The 6,111-nt window shown below is 44.7% G+C and overlaps 1 long non-coding RNA gene across 1 annotated transcript; it reads left to right on the top strand.

Moving 5' to 3' along the window:
- The first annotated feature begins 1,754 nt into the window (after positions 1–1,754).
- Positions 1,755–5,774, top strand: LOC146754387 (uncharacterized). Its single transcript, XR_014939044.1, has 3 exons — positions 1,755–1,867; positions 4,502–5,021; positions 5,227–5,774. It is a non-coding gene; the product is annotated as an uncharacterized LOC146754387 (long non-coding RNA).
- The last annotated feature ends 337 nt before the right edge of the window (positions 5,775–6,111 follow it).

Below are 6,111 nucleotides of genomic sequence, written 5' to 3'. Positions count from 1 at the left end.
ACCTCCCACCCAGCCCCCAGCTGACCCCGTGGTGAAAAATAAAACAGAAACCTCAGTGACGCTGGCATGGTCCCCTCCGAAGATGCAACGCCCCATTCCAATCGATGGCTACATTGTGGAACGCAAGAAACTAACTGGCTTCACCTGGGTGAGGTGCCACGACTCTCATGTCCCCGTCCCAGAGTTCACGGTGAGCAATCTGTCTGAAGAGGCTGATGATCAGTTCCGAGTGTCTGCAGTCAATGCGCATGGACAGAGCCCGTCTCAGGAATTCCCAGGGAGCGTGCACCTTGGTAAGCACAAAAACCCCAATGGAAATGGGTCAGTGTGAGCTGAGCAGCTGTGTTGGTTCCCTAAAGATGTTTCCTTTGACTTTAAGGATAGTAGTGCATTAACACACCAAAGGCTTTCCTTTATTACTAGTTCTCCTGTCAACCTCCAGCTACCACTAAAGTGATACAAGTTCTGTTTCTGTGAGAGAGACATGAATATCCTTATCTTTTGATATCTCACATGTGCAAGAGGCAGAACTTTCTGTAACAGATCTTAAGCATAGAAGTGCTTCTTCCAGCACTCATGCAATGGGAGAAGTAGAAATGTACCTATGATTTAATCTTCCATCTCTAAATGAGATACCAGACTTGCATCTAAAGAGCATTAAGACATCCATGTTGTTCTTCCTCAGAACCAGTCCTGGCTGTGAAATCCCCCCTAACAGCTGGTGAAGCTGTACCTGGAGGGGATGCCATGTTTACTACTGATCTTACAACAATGTGTTGCAGCACTTGGTACCTCAGTGGTAAAGTCTTACAGGAAAGCGAGACCTGCATCATCAAGAGAACCCAAACTACTCACAGCCTAATCATAAAGAACATCACCAAGAATGATGGTGGAGCAGAAGTGAAATTTGTTGCCGAAAATGTTGATGTCAGCACCAAGATGAGAGTGAGAGGTATTTGCTTTGATCCTTCTCCTTTCCTCTTCCAGTCAAGGCATAGTTGCTGTGATCTGATGATTAGAACTGGGGCTGCAGGCATTCACTGACTGTACCAAATACCTGAAATTGCATCCCATGGACTGATGTGAGTCCTGGTAATGACCTAAACATGATAGCACTGAGTGTAGGGTAAGCCAGTCTACCCAGCTGCTTGGTATCTGAACCAGATTGCTTCATGCCAGCTGATGAATGTCTGCAGTTCACAGCTCTTGGCCAGTGCATTCAGTCAGCAGGTTTACCACTGCATCACCATAGGGCAGTACTTTCAGCTCCAGGTTCAGACAGCCTTTCTGATTGCACTGGAATAGTTTAGAAGTAGGGGAGCAATCATTCCAATAATATCTCTATCAATCAGCTTTGCATGACAAAATAGAACAAATAAACATTCATGATGGGAGGACCTGTTTGTCATTGGGTGGAAACCTCTGCAGAAGCATGTTTAGAGCATTATTAATCAGCAGAAGGAGATGTTTGGTTGATTTTTACTTAGTAAATCCGGCAAGAAGACCAAATGAAATATCTTGAATTGCTCAGCAGTGACACAATGATGAGTGCAGGAACAGAAGTTGATACTTTTTCAGAGATGTTGCAGCAAACATTGACCACGTTAGCCTGATATCAATTGAAATAACGAGACCTTTGCTCCTGACAGGTGCTGCAGTGAGATTTACCAATAAGAGCAAAGATGTAGAAAAGATCTCCGCTCGGCTGCGTGAGGAAGCCAAACTGCAGGCTGAGCTTTCAGACACAGGCGCTACTGTGGAGTGGATGAAGGATGGGAAGGAGCTCAAGGCCAGTGAAAAATATGAACTGCACATTGTGGGGAAGAAACACACCCTGAAAATTCACAACGTCTCAATGGATGATGCTGTAAGTTGTCAGTGCATCTGTGAGGGGGATAAAATGCATGAGTTTGCATGATGAGGCTCTTCATCATCTTCTGCTGGCTTGTCACCCTTGTTGATCCATGGAGAAACAAGAAAGGCCTAGAGTAGTGTATGCACTTTGGCATTGGAGAGCTTACTTAATTGCTTCTTCTCAAAGAACAAACTCCAGAGAGTCATGGAGACATCTCCAAACAGAATTGAATAATGGGACTAAATTGATGGAGAGCAGAACTTCCTGCCACGGCTTGTCAGCTAGTCTTAATTTTGCTTTTCTTCTCTCTGTCATGTTAGCATAATATTTCATACTGGCAGGTCTGCCCAAAGAATTAAATGAATTAGCTGATGGACGTTTCCATGTGCTTTGCACTGTAATGTGACTATCAAATGAGTAATCAATGCTGTTATTTTAAAATCTGTGTTGGCAAGCTGTAAGACAAACAGCTGCTGTTGGTAGCTTGGTTACTGCAGAATCAGCTTTTGTGTATCTCATAGATAGGGAAGAGACCCTTAAGGGTCAGCTAATTGGACTCCCTTGCAATGAACAGGGGCACCGCAGCTCCATCAGGTGCTCTGAGCCCTGTCCATCCTGACTTTGAACATCCTCAGGCTCACAAATCTTATACCTATGCCACACACTCGCAGTATTTCACCATTGAGCATCACCACTTGTATCTTCTCTTGCTGTAAATCAGAGCGAGCTGGTAAATCATCTGCTGTGCGGGTCAGCTGTGTCTCTCCCATGGGCATCACGTGGCTGCTGGGAGGCTCTGAAGAGCTGCAGCCAGAGGTGTGTCACCCGCTGGGCCTCGTGCCCAAAGGAGCCCACAGGAAAGTGTTGTTGCAGTTTGTCATGCACTGCACCTGCCATGAGACTTGACGTGCCAGACATCCTCTGACACGTGAGCTCCTGCATCCAGGCAGGACATCTGAGACGTCTCCTTCAGCCTGACGTGGCTGCAGTTTCACACTGGTTTTACTAAGGAAGGAGAAGGCACGTGGATGAAACTCTTTTCCTGCTCTTCCTGGCATTAGCTCATAGTACAAGTAAAGCACTGTCAGGTCAAGCCTGGAGGAGTAATGCTTGTCACTGACCTGTTCCTGTTCAGGGTGGAGCTGGAGGGTAAAATAACACAAGAAATTGTCATTGAAATTCAATATCTGTGAAATTCAGCTGGCTGCATTCACAGAACCTGGCGTTAAGATCTGTTTTCTGGTTTATTTCTTGAGCCTATTTTCCATAACCCAGTCCTCATTTATGAACTGAAGCTCTACTGAAAACCTTTCGCTGTGTATGCTCATGCTGCAGTGCAGCTCTTGTGACCTTTAACAGCACATTCAAGTTCCTCTGATCACAGGATCCTTAAGGTTGATTAAGACCCTCTAGTCCGACTGCTCACCCATCTCCACCAAGATGCTCACCATCAGCTAGCTAAAAACTCAGCAGAGATGATAGATCAAGCCCAACACTGGATTTGGGATGGCTAGAGATTCCTAAGATATTGAAGGATTGCTTGCAGGTGGTGTTGGCTCAGGTATTCACCCTGCATCCCACCTCCTGTTCTGTTTGGTTGAGAATCATGCATTCTGCAATTTCACTTTGTAATTCAAAGCCCCTTTCTTTATCTGTTAAAAAACTGATCTAAAACAAGCTGAGAAGACTCCGTTGGAACTGGTTGATGCAGAACAAAGGCATCCCCAAAGGACAAGTTGCAGTGTTTGATGAACATTATTGGATGAGAGCTAAGCTAAGATTTAAAAAGTTCTGGGGCTGTCTCTGAGCATCAAATCCAGAGGAAGCCTGCATGATTCCCTGAGAATGGATACCTCCTACTTTGGTGTAGGGTGAAGGGAACACTAGCAGTAACTCCTATCACAAAATGTCACATGGCTCAGACAAAAAAGCCATCAAGAGGGCTTAATTAGGAGCACCAAATGGTCACAAGATGGTCTTAGGGCAGGGAAATAATCTATCTACGTGACATTGATTGATGCTATTAGTTCTAAACAGCTTGACTCTAGAGGGACTGTTCTTCTTTGGTCACCTAGTTTTACAAGAATAGATGACTCCTGTCTATTACAATTTTTAACTCATTATTTGTTCACTGATGCCATAAATGTGCCTGGCATAGCAATTGGCCTTGGTATATTCAGTGACTGAAAGCAACAGTTGTTGCTGTAAGAAATGCAATGCTAAGCTAGGTCTGCCTGTAGCTGACAGCCATCAGCTTGCTCCTCAGGCAGGTTCTGTCTGGATGGAATGAAGGGCATGAAATACTGATGTGCTCTTCAAACGCTGCTTGTTAGCTTAGAGACAAAGTGTTGAATAGGTTTGTTCATGCATTGCAAACACGTTACTTATCTGCCTTCATTTTAGCTTCAGAAGAACGTGTGCAGAATACAGAATTGATTAAAAGAAATAAGAACTGTCTGCATAGAACTTACTCTTTCCTTACACAGGAGAATCAAGCACACGTTTGTATGTGAGTACCTCCAGAGGTGAAACTCAATCACCCAAATGTAATGAGCAGAGACATTACAATCAGTTCTAACTGTATCTTCATGCTGTGCTGAATAAGCCTGAGTCAGGATGTAAACCACTTTCTCTTTTTTTCTTCAGATGAAGCCATTAATGTTGTCAGCAAGCCCAAAACCACTTCAGAAATATCAGTCAGTCCTCCTGAAGACCTGGAGCTGGTGTGTGAGGTGTCAGCTGCAAGCGGAGCTGTCGTATGGAAGAAAGATGAAACAGAGGTGAAGCAGGACCAGAGGACAACCATCATCTCCAAGGGGACGCACCGCAAGCTCATGGTCAAAAATGTGACCCTGAAAGACCAAGGGAGCTACAGCTGTGAAACAAAAGATGACAAAGCAACATTCCAAGTGAAAGTCAGAGGTGAGAAAATGCTTGGAATCCCAGAGATAAAGGAACGGTTCATTTGGTGTGTCTTGCATTTGGAGGATCAACTGACAGCCTCTCTGGTGCAAAACATTTTGGCTATAGGACTTTCTTGGTCATCTAGTATCATAGCAACACTTTTCTACATGTGATTTACATCCAGGAATGAATTACTGCAACAAAGGGGAGTACAGCTGCGAGGCTGCTGGCTAGAAACTCACCTTCAAGATTCATGTAACTGGTAGGAAACACGTTTTGGTTGATATTCTTTGATTATTCCCTAGTCTGGCTGTGGAAATGTCTGTGTGAACGTGTCCTCTTTATTCTGCCATGAAACTGTTTTGAGAAGGATGAAAAGAAATGCTTACAAACGTGCAGCTAAAATGATTATTTGTTTTTAACAATATTTCATCCAGCTCTTCCCCTACAATTACTTTTATCATCAGCTGTCCATGGATGTCCAACTGTGATTTGTACAATGTGCAACACTGCTCTACCAGTTGATATTTCAACAGTACTATTTACACAGACGTCCTTTTCTGCTCCAAATCCACACCAGCCATGGGAGAGGGAGTAGGTGAGCATCTTCCTCCATTAGCTTGATCTAAATCTGACAGCTTCATCCAATCCAGGGCTTCTCCAAGACCTTTGAAAATTCTGTTACTGTTGAGGAGACAGCAGGCTTCTGGGCTTAGGTTAGAATATGGTGCCCTGTTGATGGGTCCTGAGAGTGTCCAAGCCTTACATGGAGAAAACCATCACTGCTCTTAAGATGTTTTGCAAGCAGGTGAAACTTGATTGAAGTGTGGCAGTGATGCTTTCTGAGATCTCTGGCCCCTAGTTTTTCTAGGCTTTTTGTTTGCCTCTTAAGATACAGTGAGCTGCTCTTAATTGTGGCTGTGTCCTTTGCCACGAGCATACCTCTGAGCACACAGTTATTTTGAGCTCCTCTTCTTCCAGTGGCTCGGATGAGCAATTCTGAGAGATATGCAGAATGGGGATGGCTGTGCTGCTGCTTCCTTTTCTGTCTTAGCTGTGGTTTTCCCTTGCAGGGCACAGTTCTCTGCCTGGGCCCAAGTCTGTGTGGGTCTCTCCATTCACAAAGCTGCTCACCGTGCAGGCGGCACAGGCTGAGAGGAGAGGCCAGAGCAGCTCTCCTGTTGCAACACGGAGCAGCAAGATACAAGTGGAGGAAGGGCCTGCAGCTGTACTGAGGAACTTCAACGCAATCATTGATTTTCCATCTGAAAGATAAAGAAAGAGGAATGCCCTTTCCAGCCCCTACCATCATTGTTCGGATGATTTTTATTGGTTTATTTTTTGTCCATTAT

This window comes from Coturnix japonica, chromosome W (genome assembly GCF_054131305.1).
Source record: "Coturnix japonica strain WE chromosome W, WE-NBRP24, whole genome shotgun sequence".
Taxonomy (NCBI): domain Eukaryota; kingdom Metazoa; phylum Chordata; class Aves; order Galliformes; family Phasianidae; genus Coturnix; species Coturnix japonica.
The sequence above is the reverse complement of the archived record's forward strand: the minus strand, read 5'-3'. Positions and strand labels throughout refer to the sequence as shown.